The sequence below is a fragment of the Lagopus leucura genome, unplaced genomic scaffold (assembly GCF_019238085.1).
Source record: "Lagopus leucura isolate 7727_CA_CO unplaced genomic scaffold, USGS_WTPT01 Super-Scaffold_100054, whole genome shotgun sequence".
NCBI classification, from domain to species: Eukaryota; Metazoa; Chordata; class Aves; order Galliformes; family Phasianidae; genus Lagopus; species Lagopus leucura.
Window position 1 is genome coordinate 1,562,738 of NW_024962300.1, and position 17,359 is coordinate 1,580,096.

The window sequence follows — 17,359 nt, forward strand, 5'->3', positions numbered from 1 at the left end:
TGCTAGGTGTGAAAGTTAAAGTCCATTGGAACTGCTCTGCATAAACCTGGGCAAACCGGTATCTTTTCCAGAGAAAATCTTATCACTTAGTCACAGTATAACAGTAATGCATTAAAGTATAACAAAAATATTTCATAGGTCAAGGCTTCCCGTCTGTAACTGTCACCTAAACTAGTTTAAGGAGGCTGGAACATGAAAGGAGCTGCCCTCTGCTGTAAGATAGCACATGTAATCTGGAGTCACGTTGGATGTGAAATATTTTCTATGAACTCTGAATTGGCACAGTGAATTTGCAGTAAAAAGGCAGGATGACTGCACAAGAATAAAGCTATTCAGTAATGAATGTATTTGTGTCAGAAATTGGTCTGTGCAATTCCACATTTATATGTTGTCCATTTTCACTCACAGCAGAGCTCAAAACTGAGCATAGGTCAATGAAAAGGAATAATGCAGTGCTGCTGTGGTGAGAATTATCCATTCAGCATCGAGCAGAATAAGAGCCATGATGCCCTGAAAATCTCATTTAAATCGTTTTCTTAGGAATGTCAACAAAGGTGTTCTCCTCCAAAGCTATTTCACTAAAATTTGCTGTTCCTGCTTCACATGCAGTTTTTTGCTCTTGGTCTGCTTTTTGCGGGTCTTGCCTTTATAAACCAAACAGCTATTTCTGGGCTAGTGACGAGAGGCTCCAGATTAGTCCTACACCCTTACCAACAATCATCACACAGAAGGAACATATTTATGAATCACTCGCATTTTCGGCAGCTGTCAGACTGACTGCAGCATGCCCCAATTTTTCTGCTTGTCTATAGAGAAACTGCAGGCACGAGAAGGAGGACATACTTCTGATTCTCAGAAGTCAGTACTTGTCTGGATTGAAAATGATAAATTGCAATCGTCGAGTAAAACCTCCACCAAAAGAGCTTGATGACTGCATGGGTATCCAACCTTTGGAATACCTGGGCCACACTGAATGCAGAGTTGTTGTCTTGGGCTGCATATAAAATATATAATAAACACAAATAAATAATAACACTTTTTTCCCTTTAAATTAAAACATAAAAAAAGAAGGCGACATGAACACAAAGCTAGTGGGATATTTGACATTTTTGTTAAAATAATGCATCAGTCTGGTTTGATGGAAGTGGTTGCAATTCCTGGTGAGTTCTCAAGGTGCTCATTATTGATCCAATTTTTCTCTTTCTGTGCTTCATCCTTGAAAAGAGTTGTTCACAAATGTACATACTGCCCAAAAGCGATGGTGCAAATAAGGCTGGATTGTGAAACAAAGCATGTTTCTCTCTGGTAAGATTGGTCTTATGGAAGTCTAGTAGGGAGACATGGTCACATTTTTCTTTGAGTTGAATGTCTGATTGCAACTTTATACATTCCATTTGAAAATCTGCAAGCAATGTACTTATTTATAATATATTTACAATACACAAAATTGTAAATATACTTATGTTTGTAATATATTGCCCTATTCCGACTTATTCCCAAGACATAAACTGTTCTGTACCTTCCATCAACCTCTAGACCTCTCCCTTTTTTCATATCCTGGCATGAGAGAAGGAGTGTAGCATAGTGTTCTCTATGCACAGATGAGCTATGGGGTTGTGCAGCAGCCTTCTGGTTTGGCTCCCATCCTTTCGTAGCACTGGGTTTTCTTTGCTGTTACCAAGCACTGAGCTGATGCTTTAACAGGGCTATCGCAGATGACCTCAGATTCAAGTTCAAGCTAGCTCTGGCTAAGCTTCCTCATCTGGACTTGTGCCATAGTGTGAGACAACATGCAGGAATTGGGCAAAAGCGTGAACTTACGTGATAATGCAGAAGCACTGCACAGTTTGTTTTTCAGACCAATGCAGTCACCCACGTGCCTGAAAAAAAGCTGACTGGAAAGCCTTGGAGACTTTCTGAATGCTTCTTGTTCACAAAGAAACTTCAGTAAAATTGAAGGGCTAGTGTGTGGGAGGAAATGTGTTCTCACCTTGTACATCAAGGAGGAAGGTGACCTTCAGTAAACACAGCAGAGAAGCACAGAGAGCTCATGTTGCACTCCATACCCTGGTCAGATCTCGATCTGCTCTTATTCTCTCACCTGGAAAGAAGTATATACAAGAAGAGCTTATGCAAGGTCACTCCTGGGTTTGCATAAGAAATGGCTGCTTTTAAGCATATTTGAAAGAGATGGAGTACATACACAGCCAGTGGATGGACTGAACCTGAGCTTGCCTGAAAAAGACAGAGGATTTTAAGCAGCACCAAGGTAACATACATGATCTCCAAAGTACTTCCCACCATTATTACACATGGTAAACACTGCCAAGGATGTTGAGCATGGGAGAGCCAACTGTTAAATGTGTCTGCTTCAACAATGCAATTTAACACTGCACTTCGCATGCAGGCTCCCTGGGAAAGCAGCCTTTCCTAATGACCTTTCTTCTGAGTTTTACTTCTCCATTTCAGGCTAACAATGCCAACTAAGTCACTGTGGTACTATTTCACCCTCCATCTGTTGTCTCTTAGCCAACCTTCCCTCATGGTCTACATTATATCTGCATTCTTCTTCCCAGCTTCCCTACCTTTTTCTCATTCCTACAAAGCCCACTGAGCTACATCAAAAGCCTTTACAGAATCACAGAATCACAGGGGTTGGAAGGGACCCCCAGAGATCATCGAGTCCAACCCCCTGCCAAAGCAGTTCCCTACACCAGGTCGCACAAGTTGGTGTCTGGAACATCTCCAGAGAAGGAGACTCCACCACCTCCCTGGGCAGCCTGTTCCAGTGCTCCGTCACCCTCACTGTACAGAAGTTCTTGCACACATTGGTGCAGAACTTCCTATGCTGCAGTTTCCGGCCGTTTCCCCTCGTCCTGTCTCCACTCACCACTGAAAACAGTCTGGCCTCGCCATTCTGCCCCCCACACCTTAGATATTTACAGACCTGGATCAGGTCCCCTCTCAGCCTTCTTTTCTCCATGCTGAACAGACCCAGTTCACTCAGCCTTTCTCCATAGCAGAGATGCTCCAGGCCCTTCACCATTTTGTGGCCCTCTGCTGGACTCTTTCCAAGAGGTTCTTGTCTTTTTGTACTGGGGAGCCCAGAACTGGACGCAGTGCTCCAGATGAGGCTTCAGCAGGGCAGAGTAGTTTCTGCTTGTGACCATGGAAAAAAAGTCAGAAAACATATTTATATAAATCTCTCAGTAACAAAAATGAGCCGTGTGTCACTTCTCAACTTGTGTTTGATGTCTTCGATAGCTGTAACACAAGCTTTAATTCCTAGATTTTTTTTGCCCAGCCCTTTGCAAAATCATGCAAAGGAACATGCTTTCTTTCTAAAAGGAATTTTCAAATTAAAATATTTTATACAATATTTTACATATTATATTCTATATAATTCAGCAAAACCTCTACCATTAGTGCATGAAAATGCCTGATGCTTTAACTGTCTGCAAATATCAAGTACAGCTATTTTAGAAAATTAAAAATTGCACTTAAGCAGCTCTGCAAAGTAACAAAAACTTTCACTATCAGTCTTGAAAGGTTACCCTGAATTTCTTTCCTTTTCTGTCTTACGGATTTCAATTTGAATTCAGGTATAAGTGTGATTACAAAAGAACCCATGTCTGAGGGTAGGCATGTGATCATGTGCTTCTGCTGAGGAGTGGTTTTGCTGCAATGCTCAGTACAAAGAATATCCTCAAGTTCATTTCTGAATCAAAACTTTACATGTCAGGTCAAGTGTTGGAGTCTGTCAGAGTGTCACATAGGTTTGACTATCAGATGAATGCTTGTAAAAAAACCTTTGTCACTGTGTGATAGGACAGTATAGGAACAACCTACGAGAACATGTTCCTCCATCTTTGTAGACCCCTTACTTTTCAGTTTCATGTCTCTCCAGGACATTGCGATTCTCTCCAGCAGCTTCTACTGAAAATTTGCATATTTTTTCCATATGTGAGTATTTATTTCCTAACACACTTGTGGATAAGTAAATCGAGCAGTCTATTGGAGCAAATTGGTTCAACTTAGTGTTAAAACTATTTGCATGCTGCATTTATTCCAGAGGCATGTTTGTCCCACTGGTTCTGATCTTATCTTTACTCTGTACCAAGAAATGACTCCCATGAACTTTAGTAGGTCATCCTGTTAAACATCTATCCACTCTCTCCCACTCTTCCTAACCATCTAGAAATAATAATTAACTGAATGTGCTGGGAAGTGGGTGGTGACTTCACAATCCAACTCTTGCTATGTATTTCAGATGACTTATACATTGCTAGGGGTTTTTTCCACTACGGAAGTCCCTACTCAGAGTTACCAAAAGATTTTTCACTGTTCTTCATTTCTTTGGCGAAGAAGCAATATACATTTTTAAATTTGCAAAAGCAGGCTTTGTGCCCCTGTGCGTGGGTGTGACCCCATCAAAAGCAGCACGCCATGAAGCAGAGAGCTCACATCTATGACTGTTGGGAAATGGAACAACTGAGTCAGGCAGAACTCCGTGCCAAACCTCTTCTGCTTTATAGCAACTCCAGTCCTTTAAAGATTCTGCCAAAGTCTTTGGAAGTCTGCTGCTCAATAACATACTTTGGGAATAGTATTGATATATTCAGCGGAGTAGAGAAGGTATTTGAAGCAGCTTGCAACTGTGAGAAAGTGCCTAGCACAGGGCAACAGGTTCACTGGTTGCAGCTAGCAGAAACAGAAAAAGAGCCTTAAGGGAGGTAAAGCCAACTCCTGTTGGTCAGATGCAGCAGCTCTTTGGAGGAAACTTGCTGGCTTCAGCTGCAACCAGCTTCAGCTGGCGGCGGGATGTGTCACCTCACACATCCTAGCCTGCTGGGCATTGCTTGTAAGGAACCTCTTTAAAAGGCTGGGAAAAGAGATCACAGTGTGTTGCACTGACTCTTGGGAAGCCAGCAGGTTCCCCACATCCATTTGACTTAAAAACAAAACCTAGCGGCTTTGTTTATTTAAACGCCTCAAAAATGTGGTTTTGAAAGAGGCTCAAAAGCCACATGAAGACTAACATGTTAAAACGAGCCTGAAATTCAGGTTTAAGAGTTTCATTATAACCAAGGCTCCTATTAGGTATCCAGAAGGAGGCAGTTCTTTCTAGCTGAGTAGCTGAGTATCAGTGAGGGACGGAAGGAAGTTCTGCAGCCATGGTACCAGGAGATTGCTGCCAGGATTGCACACAGCCATAGCCAGCTAGTCCCTTGCCTTCACAATTACATTTGTCATGAAAACTAGGTTGTTTTTCCTCTTCATTTAACTTCATTTAGAGTTGAGCAAGGCAGTTGTCAGGGGATAAACCAAACATTTTTTCAGCTTGTAAATACAGATCATACATGTTAATTACCCAGCTCAATCTCCTTATCTGAAATACCAAGGAGAATGAGGTTGTTGGTGGGAGAAGGTGCCTGCCAGCATTCCTGAAAACTTACTTTTGGAGCATCTGGACCAAACTACATTGCATTAAATGGAAAGGCTATGAAGCAAAGGTAAGCATCCCAATTAATTTCAAGATCATTTAGAATGGTCTTCCTGTATAATTATTTTATTTTGATGCTTGTAATATAGGAAAAGACACCAAGAAAGTAATCTAAAGGGCTTTGGAAGAAACCTGGGAAAGAGTATGTCAATCAAACTAGGATCACATCACTCCCTTTCTAGTAGGCCTTTGTATTTCCTAGAATACATTTGCTGTAAGGGTGAAAAAATACAATTAATGCTAAATTATAAGTGAGTATGTCATTTTTTTCTAGGGCTCTGAGCTGGTCCAATCTCCTTGCATTCTACTTCTAACAAGGGAGAGCCCAGAAGCTTGTCCTCCAATTCATGTCTGTAAATAAAACAATTAACACCGATTTCCAAGAGAAGAAGGATAGCCTGCGGCTCTGCGGGCTGCACATCTTGCTCCATTTCTTTGGGATGTGTTTGTTTTGGGGCCAATCGCTACACCAAAGGCATTACTTAGAGATGCCTTTGAAAGGCATCTACTTAGAGAACTGAAAGGAGATATGAGGCTACTCAAACAGCGATTACCCAATCCTATGTGACGCAATTGATTTATGAGTATTAGATGTTTGTGCAAAACACTGGGTTAACAGTTGTAAACAGATTCTAGAAACCATAACCTGCCTGTAGTTGTATTTGTTGCAGCTTCATTTCTCCCTGATACCTGCAGGGCTGGCAACCCCTGAAGTTCCAGGAGACAGATAAGTCCATGTTAACCTTTCATCTCTGGGTCTTTAGATCGTTCTCATTCATGCTGACAAAGCCAGCATGCTGCCCTTACCCACAGTGACAAGGCTGTGTCGCTTGTTGCACTTCCTCCTCCCTGTCTCTTCTTATCAGTCCACCAGCAAGTTCATTTACCTTTACCCATATTCTAACTATGCCATTCAGAGTGTTTTATTAGACCTCAAAATACCAAGCAGTGTCTAAAGAATCCTTTTCCTGCTATAAGCCAGCTTTTAACTTCATGTCACACACAGTGATCAAACAGGGAGTGTGCAGATGGAACTCTCATTGTCATGGGTAAATGACAACCAGCTATTTCCGACAATTCACTTTTCAAAACTTGTTCAAGATGACTCTCATATGAAGCTCAGCTGCAAGAAGTACAGAACTCAGACAATAGCACCCACAGGCTCACAGCAAGTTCAGTCATAAACAATGAGTTCCAAAAAGGATTAAAAGAAGCTTTCACTCTTGTCTTGGATGAACTCAGTGGCATACTTTGTTTATAGCTCCCTGGATGTTCTCTATTCACTGTCCAACAGTCCCAAAAGCACTGTGTTTGGCAAACGGTGACAATACCACAATCGCCTTGTAGTGGCAGACAGAGCTTTGATTCGGTCATGCTGTGCCTCTCAGAGCACTTTTCAGCCATGCCTAGATATCAGAAGTGTTAATATAAACGTAGGATTTGATTTTTAAAAGCAGTGGGTAGAAAGATTTAGAAGTTTTGCACTTTAACACAATCATTCATCGAATAAAATTTTCATTTCCCAATCTTTCTGTTGAAAGCGGAAAGATAACAGTGGAATAACAGAACACAGCTATCTGAAACCAAGCTCGCTTTGTTTGTTAACAGCAGCATGACCTGAGGGATGAAAAGCAGCTCAGATATTTGGGTTATCTCCAGACTTCAGTGACTTTTGGTTACTCACTTGAGCTCTCTGAACCTCTCTGATTGTAGTTACATTGCATGGGCATGGAATATTTTTCAAAGCATGTTTGTACAGTGTTGAGAAGAATCAGATTGCAATCCCTTTTAGAGCTTCAAAAGTTAATACAAACAGTTCAAACAAATCATTTCTAAAGACTTGTAATGATTAACATCTGACTTTTCATCACGTAATTAGAGGCCTTCTTTTCCAAATACATAAGTATACTTCTCATGATTTTGGATGACTAATCCAAAAATCCCAGCACTTGATACATTAACATCAGAATATAAACTGAACATATTCCAGTGTTACAGTATTACATTTCCATAGTTTCCTGAGGGCTTTCAAAGCTATATACAGTTACATTTGTATTGAATCAACACGATTTGTTACTTTACATTAAAAATACCACCTAATCTTTCTGCGGGCGTTTCATGGTCATCTCTAAACCAAGCATAGCTCTTGTGAACTCCAGCTGACACACTCAGAAAACTCCTGGCCACACATCTGTATGAAGTGGCCCACAGCCATACCTCCTGCAGCTTCACAGCAGGACTGACCCGCCAAATTTAGATGGAGATGTCCAAGGAAAACAGCTTAACAAGCATTATGGTGAAGAAGGACTGTCTGACTGAGAGCATGCAATGTGACTGCCATCAGAGGGACTGCTCCTGAGATACAGGGCTCCGCTCTGATTCGGGTCTGAATACACTGAAAAAGCATCTCAGGCACACATTATGTGTGATGTAGTATGCTTTCTGCATTACAGAGCAGATTGCATCAGGATGCTGAAGTGCCATCTTGAGGAAGGTCAGTTACTGAGCAACACCAGCAGCTGAACAAGTTCATATTGAGGTGGCTCTGTACATGTAAGAAGTACTTTCCACGTGCAAGGCACTAAATAGACTTTGCTTCTGAAATAATATACTATTATATATATATACTATATATATATATTATTATATATATATATATGATATATTATCATATATATATATAGTATACAGCTATTATATAGCTGTAAGTAACAATGATGGAATGAATCCTCTGCCAGCACTCCCCCCATCACCACATTCACAAGAGAACAGGTTTTGGTTCTCTCACTACTAGACATTATATCAACTCCATATTACGTAGCATAAGCCAAGAGGAGCTAGGATAAAACCTGCCTAATGAAATTCCAAGTTGCTCTTTTTGCAATATACTTTTTACAGTATCCAAACACATGTCATTGTGGTGAACTGCTCTGTCATTTGGGTCAGAAGCTTTCATTTAGGTACTCTGTAGAACTGAGATCCTGAAGTGCACATACTTCTTCCCATATTTGAAGTGCTAATCCACGTTGTGAGTTAAAGAACTTTCCTTGTGGGAGGCAACAAAACACAACAGAACTCCAACAGATTTGTGGTGCGCAGCACACCGTGCTGCCAACACTGGCTGCAGCAGTTCCTGCAGAAGGTAGATAGGAAGGCACACCTATTATTGCACAGCTAACAAATATGCATTGTGTAACAGGGACATCATCTGAGCTTAGACTTTCATACATTTAATGAGACGTGCTTTAAGATAAGGGGAAAACCCCTAACTACTCCTCTCTCAAGAACACACAATTAAAAGCTACACACTGCAAAGAAGATAAGAAAGTTCCAGAAAAAAAAAAAAAAAAAACTTTTTTCCCATTTTACTTACCTCATTTCCTTTTCCCTACTACAGGACAGAGCTTACAGAAACCTTACAACATTCCAGTTCAACCTATAAACTGTCCATTTAGCACAGTGCCTATCAGCACTGTTTACGCATAATGATAAAGCATAATGTTCTGATTTCCAGATATGTAAACTACAAGTTTATAACTGATTCATTTACTATTGATCCTATGGCAATATATTAAAAAGATCCATGCGTGTTTTACATTATAGCACTTCTGGATTAGCTCTGTCTTTCTCTTCTAAACCACTAGAAATACTATGCCTTTTAAAAGCATAAGAACAAAGACCCAACCAGGAGACTTAATCACAAAGCTCTAATTTCAGAGGTTATGCCCTTGCTGACATTATGTACCTATACATTTGCACCCTATTTAGTATAACTGACTGTTATGTTACACAAATGCTGTTCCCTGATGTTTTACTTCAGCTCTTACAAGTTCCCACTTTGGCAGCTCCACAGAAAAGGATTATGCATGCAAGATGCCTGCTATTAGCCAGAGAGCTGAAGCGAGTATGCAAAGAGAAACACACAGGAGAAGTATACAAAAAACTAATTCAAGAAATATCCAGATTATTTGTTTTAATTAATGCTTATATTTAAAAATCAAGTCAACATTGCATTTAAAGTAAAAAAAGTCATGAAAGGGAACATAAATTTCTTGCTTGTTCAGCGAATTAAATCTCATCATGCAGGTTTAGACTTTGAACAACCTTAAAACCTCAACACAAAGACCATTAACATACACTGCTTTCCACTGTTTAACCCACAAAGCGATGATGTAATTGAGGACAGAGCTCTCACATAGTGGCTGGATGACACAAACTGTAAGCAGCATTAAGCAGTTGTTCTGTTCCTTTTCCTACCACTCATTGCTCATCCTACCCACTCTCTGCCCTCAGTTGCATCAACATACTGTGGGGACAATCAATTAGAATTAGGATCATAACCCTTGTGATAAAGACAAAACAATTTTAAACGCCAGAAAAACAGACATCCTCCCCAAGTCAGTTTTCCTTGCCTGCTATTCACTTTGCCTTTTGGCTCCAATGACAGTATTGGAGTCATCATAACATGAACTAGGTTCTTACATTACTTTTTATCTCATGACTTACGTTTTATCACTTCCTAGCTGATTAAGAATGATAGAAGATGAAGGCAGTTCATGAAACTCAATAGCCCTGTCGATACAATGACCTTGAATATTGGTCTGAAAACTCCTATGACTAGACCCATTTTACAGGCACCACAGCTTAGAGCCGGTAACACGGCAGGTCCATGGCCAGGAATTCAACACACAGGTCAGTTCCAGTGAGGATAACCAAGGACCAGGCACTACTAAATGGGCCCACAGCAGCAAGGTCATGATGGGCAGCAAGACCCAACACCTGGCACGCAAATCAGCATCATTCACAGCTCTGCTGGGGGAGCAGAGCCCCAGCAGTGGGATTATATGAGCTCCTGAGCCCATGGGCAGCAGTGTGTGGGATAGAGAGTTCATGTGAGGCTGCTTAGGCCATCTGAGCCTGCCCTCAGGTTGCAAAAATGATCTCTATTAAATTTGGGATACAAAGAACTACATCTTGTCAGTAAGCCTACATGAATGCTGAAACTCATTTTTCCGTATCAATAATAAGCATCTTCAGGAAAATGAGCCTAACTTTCCTCATATTTTGGCTTCCTATTGGATAAATAAGCGATTTTCATCTCCGTGGTTATTAATCTGAATTGCTTATAAGCACTGCTGTTCACCTTAGGCTTGTAATAATTATTATGTATTTTGTACACATGCACTCATACGTTCTACACACGAAATGACTAACATCTTAACTTAGGCTCTCCAGCTCTTATTGAAGAGCCAATGAAATCAGCAGAAGTCTTTTCACTCAGTTTAATAGTCTGTCTCATACCTCTGTATACTAAATGAAGCTAAAAGGAGAAAATGGAAGAAGTGTAAGAATAGCAGTAGTTATTAAAGGGATTACTGCAGTAGGGAATAAAGCAGATTTCCACAACAACTTCTGATTTTTAGCATTTTATTTAGCCAAACCAGATGGAACTGCCTCCAAAACAGCTCTGAATCTCATGGAAAAAACTGACTATGACAGTAAGCACAAATATCAGTTTACCCCATGTTCATCTCATGTCACTTAGAGCCAGTTTTCTTTTGCGTGGAATAGAATCACAGAATCATAGAATCATTAAGGTTGGAGAAACAACTAGGATCCCCACATCCAACCGCAGCCCACTCCCACCCTGCCCACTGCCCATGTCCCTCAGTGCCACGTCTCCATGGGTCTCAAACACCTCCTGTTCACATTTGCTGTGAACAGGTTAGCATTCACTACTTCACCACATCACACTCCCAGTAGGAAAGCAGAGTACTAGCCTCTTACTGCAGAGCATTTTACCTTTCTCTGGGCAAGAGGGGCCTGAATTTAGTTGTGTAGCTTCCTGTAACAAAACACATAAAATAAGGTTCCCATGAGTTTCTCACTGATGTGTCCTCCAAGCAAAGCAGTTCCAGAGAGCACATGACCAGACTACCAAACACTCACATCTCTATTATTCTCAAAGGAGAGAAAATGCCTCAAGTCTCATGTGAGGGTGAGCTTCTCCCTACCCCTTGGGCCCTTTGCACCCTTTCTGTCACCATGAATTCCTCTGGCTCCATCATCCCACTCACACCTCCAATAGTCCCTCTTCTTCCAGTGACAATACATAGGGAATGAAAATTAGTAGTAGTAGCAGTAGTTATGTTCAGGGAGATGCTACCTGGATGCCATTGGAAGCAAACTGTGAGCAGCAGCTTGCACAGCTTGGAGTCTCAGAGCAAAGTTTCCTTACAGACATTGACACTGAGGCCCATTCCAAAATGTCCCTAATTAATGTATGTTTCTTCTGGTGCTTCTCTGTCGAATTAAACTGTCTTTTGCTCTTTTGAGCCTTTGTAAAGATCTGTAAATCTGTCTCCAAATGACAACTTTGACTATTGGTAGAGACAGATGGTGTAACACAGCTTCGTAGCTCTCTGCTCTCAGCTGTGCAATGTATTCTCAAGGTGAACGCCCCTCCCACTCCACCAGAACATCCTCAGGAGATCTGCCTATCTCTGACAAGGAGATGGAAGACCATAAGAAAGTGCACACTCCCAGAGAGCCCAAAGACTATATTAATTTGTCTTTCTCAGCTGGTAGAAAATGTTCATTAATCAAGATGTATATATTTGCTTCATCTCATTGGAGAGAAAAGAGATATTTCAAGCTGTGGTGGTGAGACCTCACCTGGAGCACATCCAGATGTGGAGGCAGCCTGAGAATGGCTGTGTCTGTTCCAGCTTCCAATGAGCTTAAGTGACTTTTCTTCAAAGGGCAGCTTTAAAATGATCTCTGCCTTTTGTTCTGAGGAAAATCAGCAGCCGGCTTCTTAACCTCCTAGTCCACTGACTCGAGCACAGCATTTAGAAGATGCATTTGTATCTGTCAGTGATAGGCAAGATCATGGATTTTTGTTACAGAAGAATTCTTCCATTCATTCCAAAGAAGACAGTTCATTAAGTGATCACGCAAGGATACTTGGAAACATAGAATCCATCATGTGAAAAAGCTGTTTTCCCACAGATTGCAAACAAATAACTTCAACTGAAATTCCTGTCTCTGCTCAGATTGGTTCCTCTTTTTTTCTCTTAGCCAAACATTCATTTATTTAGGAATTTTACTTACTGTCTAATAAATATTTACTGTACTGGAATCTAAAATATACCCAGATTAGTGTGCTGGTCTAAACAGTCAACATCCTCATTGTTTTCAAGGACCAATGTCCAAATACAAGTACTGCAGAATTGCACTGAAGACATAATGACAACGTAATTATGTGGAAGTAGTGAAAGAGGAGAAAAAATTTTCTGCAGAAATTTAGAGAATGAAAAAGGTAATTTAAGTCTGTCTTCCCAAGCCAGTGTTAGATAACTGGAGGCAGGAGGGTGGGAGGAAGGAAGAAAAAAAAAATATGTAGTTTTCTTGTTCCAAGTTATTCCAAAACTACATACCCTTGGAGCAGTCTGAATAACAAATCCCCTTTGTGCAAAATTTTTCTGGCACCCTGGTCCAGATCTGCTTCTACTCCCCCAGCTATGACTGACAGCCCTCTCATGACTTACATTCTTCTAAGTCCCTCACATTGCTAAACATCTGACTCCCATTTACAAAAGCAAAATCTCATCTGTGCAAGTGACTTGTGACTCTACCACTGCCCTGTGCAGCCCATTCCAGTGCCTTCTGGAGAAGAAATTGGAGAACAATACCCAACCTGAGCCCTGATGCAACCTGAGGCCATTCCCTCTAATCTTACTGCTAGTTCTAGCTCAGGGCACGGATTTAGCATGTTAAATACACTTTTGAGCTTAACCTCAATGACAGTATAGACTTTTTCCACCTGATATGATATGCACAGGATACCAAAAAGATTTGAGTATATGTTGTTTTCAAAGCAAAACACCACAAATCCCCAGCGGGAATAAAAAGGTCAATTCTGTGGTAAATTCTGTGCTAAATAACATCACTGAGTTGCATAGTCACAGTATAATTACTGCGTGTTGAAAATATCATGACGTATCCAGCTTCACTCCAAGATCTCTGCACCACAATTTCTTATGGTTTCTGTAAGTTGCCCTCAGATCCTGTTCAAAATCTATCCAGAAACCAGAAAAGGAATCAAACAGTGATTCATTCCCAACTCCAAAACCAACCCACACACTGTTTCTAGGTGATTAATATACAGAAAATAACGCTAACTGTGGAAGAGAAACTGAACTTTGTGATCCACACAAAGATTGGAAGAATTGAGATTGTTCATTCCAGAAAGGAAGACACTTAGGCGTGACAGTGAATTTAAAAACATAAAAGGCTGCTGCAGAGCTCTGCACAGGATGCAGTGCTGTAACATCACTGCAGAGCTGTAAGCAGGGCGCTTGGGAAAACTTTCACAGCAGAGTGAATCCATGTAATGGATGGCCTGGAACAAACTGCCTTAGAAGGCTTTGGAGACCCTGCCATGGGATTTCTGAAAACAGGATGTACTCAGAAACACTCAGATTTACTGATCAGTTTTCCTGTATCTACTGTCTGTCTGTACCTACTGATGTGTCCTGGACCATGGGGATGGATCAACTTTCAAACTATTGCTCTAAAACCTACTTCAGGGGCCTGGGAGGAGAATGTGGTGCCAAGATCAAGTAACGAGGATCAGATATGTTCTACTGATTCTGCTCTGACTGTATTGCTACTTTTAAAAGCAAACTTGCTTCTCTGAATTTCTCAGACTTGCAGTTGAGGTGCCGTCCTTTACCTTGGTGACACTGGCATCAATAGCGCAGTCCCTTTAGACCTCAACTATTCTGCCCAGTCTCTCAACTGAACACAATTGAACACAATACTAAATTGCCCACAAATATGCTTTAGCCTGGCTCTCATCTGGATAGAAGACCAAAGTAAAAACTTGTTATTCCTCATCAAATGATGGTAGATAATTCTGTATATGAATCAAAGCAAAAAAACGCAGCAGAAAATAGAGACATTTGGGCTTCCCACATACAGAAATCCAGAGAAAGGCTTTGGAAGAGCTTCTAGAGAGGCACCGAGGGGAATTAGCAGGAGAATGGACAACTGGAGCAGGAGGTTTCAAAACAGTGTGTCAGCATAGTTGGAAATCTTAAGGACGAAGTACCACTCTTGGCTTAGTGTTCATTGCAGACTTTGGCAAGGACAACTACTGACTGAGGAAATGGCTCACATTCTTTGCCTCACTTAAGCAGTAACTAAAACATTAAAACAATGCTTTATTAAAAATAAAAAAAAAGCACTGATCTTCTTTTACAGCTCAAGTTATTCCTACATGCAATGTTTCCGTGTAAAGCATCCAAAAAGCACATAAACCACTTGGATGCTTCCCAAAATCTCATCTCCCCATAGGTCTGCTTTGTCAGTGCAGCAGACAGCTGAACACTTAATCTGCTCCAGACTCTCCTGGCTGACAGAAACCATGATCGCAGCACATATCTGATGTAACGTACTTGAAAACACTGTCAGGTTTTTGCAGTTTTTTCCATTCTTGACTAAACCTCACTCCATTAGCACTGCTCTCCAGCCTGTGCCGTTAGAGGTTTGCTTTGTAACTGAGAGACAGTTACATAAAGCATTCCACAACTCTCTTCTTATAGCATCAGATGGGAGTTTATCTAAGGTGCTTAGTTTCTTAAATAATTAGGAACAGAATAGACTACAATGGAACAGCATAAAGGACTTTTAACGCCAGCGACCAATGCCAAAACCCCTCTAGCATATAAGGAGTGCTTGTGTTTTCACGGGACAGCTTGGTTTTATTTATTAACTCTAGGATTTTTTTCCTCAAGCCAACACTGATGTGTGATGATAATATGCAAAAAATCTACAAGCTAAAATCTTTCCAGGAAAGAGTTGTACTAGCTTCATGTATAAAGTTATTATTGATAGAATTAATCGTCAATCCTGTTTAAAAATGTTCAGCTGGCAGTGAATTCAGCAGGATCTGGAATGATGAGAGATTTACTCCCAGTATCCATTGCAAAACTGTTTTGAAATCCTTTTCACATTTTCTAAGAATAAAAGAGGGTACCAAACCTCTTCTATTTGCACCCATGTTCTGCTTTTGTTTTTTTTTCAGGTCGCTGGAGTCTTGCATTGCTCCCTACCCTGCTCTCTCTCCTAGGTCTATGCGTCTTGACTGACCTCAATGCAAAATCAGAATCACCCTGTTCTTTTTCACTGCTTACCCCTTTATCATTGTTCTTACATGATTATGCCTGGGAACAGAAAGATCTGGTTCTGTGCTTTTGTTATTGTTCCTTCTAATGGATAAAGGTCATTTGTTGCACTTTTCTATAGAGGAAGATCACCACATTTCTAAAACCAGGACTAAACTGATTAATAACCCTGATAATACTCCAAAATTACCAAAGCACAAAGGAGTCACTCTTTTTTTTAAAGGATGAAATAAAAATACTCATTTACAGACTTGAATCTGAAGTTACTAATAAATCTATTTAAATAAGGAAAAGAAAAAAAAAAAAAAAAAAGGAGTCCAAACAGAATGCCTCATTTCTTCATTGTTCACCAGTCTGCAATGGGTGAAATTATTCCTCATCTTAAAAAAAACGTCCTGGAAAACTTTCAGATGCCTCATGTTATTGCATCTGTATCACCACGTGACCCCACATCTTGGACTTGTTCTGTGTCACCTCACTTCAGAATGGTGCTGAAGTGTTGCAGAGCTCTGTAAGGTGACTGATGCTGTCGAATGGGTAAGCACCCTGAAAAGGTGTAACGTGGAGGGAGTAACTGGGTGGCAAATTCACAGCATCTCTGTTTACAGGTTTGAGGATTTGCAGCTTGGAACTGGGAGCTGAAGTGCCCTGTTTCCAATGAAACACACAAACATGGGCTGACTTCTCTGTAAAATCAGTTCTGGTCAACTCTGGGTGTTAAGAGTGAAAGACAATGTGAAAAAGCTCCATGAAACTCATATCTCTGTGAGTTTCAGTGACACTGTCGAGACCAATTTTTTTGCAGGGTTCTGCAGCTGCTTGGAGTACAATCTGTGTGTGTGTATATATACAGTCCATCAGCTGCTTTTTCTCCACTTACAAGAAACAAAAAAAAAATCAGGAAAATGTTTACTTGCTTGAAATCCCATTAATTCTTGTGAATGAGAAATTGTTTTGTTGAGACCTACCAAGCACTGGGCAACATTTATCCCAATAATGACAGCGAGCTCTACTGCACAGCTAATGGTGTTTTGTGTTCTGCTAAGTTAAACTCGCTGTTAATATTCTTGCAGTATACTCAAAACAAATCTCTCAAACGTAAGTATGTTTGCTTTAGGATGAGAGCACTCCCCCTTATACTAACAGAGGGGTTTCCAGGCACAGAAGTGTTTTCTGGCGCGAATATCTACAACTCGAACCACCCTCATAACAACACCGTGGGGGAAGCCGAGGCCACGCCGCCGCGTGATGTACCTGCAGTCACAGCGGGAGCAACGGCACAAGAGCTAAGGCTAGAAGAACGCGTGATTTTGCCCTCGAGGCCACGACTCCCGGCCCGGGGCCGACGAGCCGAACGCCCACCGGCAGTAAACGCCTGCACGGCTTCCTCCGCGCCATCCACGTGACAAGGGAAAAAACCGAGTCTCTTATTTTCGGCTCCTGGATGCACCTGACCATCTGCGAGCGCACGGGCCGTGCGCTCTTACTGCACCTGGCAGCCGCTCGTTCTCCGCGCCAACTTGTAAAAACGTCCGTCCTTCCCCCTTCTTCCCACCTTTGACTCGCCTCTCTCCGCGGGGACCGGCGCCGCACACCCCAGCTCTCGGGTCGCCGCCGCACGGCGCAGGAGCGCAGCTCCGCGGTCCCGCGCTGCCGCCGCGCGGTG

At 41.4% G+C, this 17,359-nt stretch overlaps 1 long non-coding RNA gene across 1 annotated transcript; it reads right to left on the reverse strand.

The window, feature by feature from the left end:
• Positions 1-557: 557 nt before the first annotated feature.
• On the reverse strand, positions 558-17,307 carry LOC122188067. The gene is made up of 3 exons (XR_006181465.1): positions 17,249-17,307; positions 1,991-2,101; positions 558-994 (listed from the first exon to the last, which is right to left on the reverse strand). It is a non-coding gene; the product is annotated as an uncharacterized LOC122188067 (long non-coding RNA).
• Between the last annotated feature and the right edge of the window lie 52 nt (positions 17,308-17,359).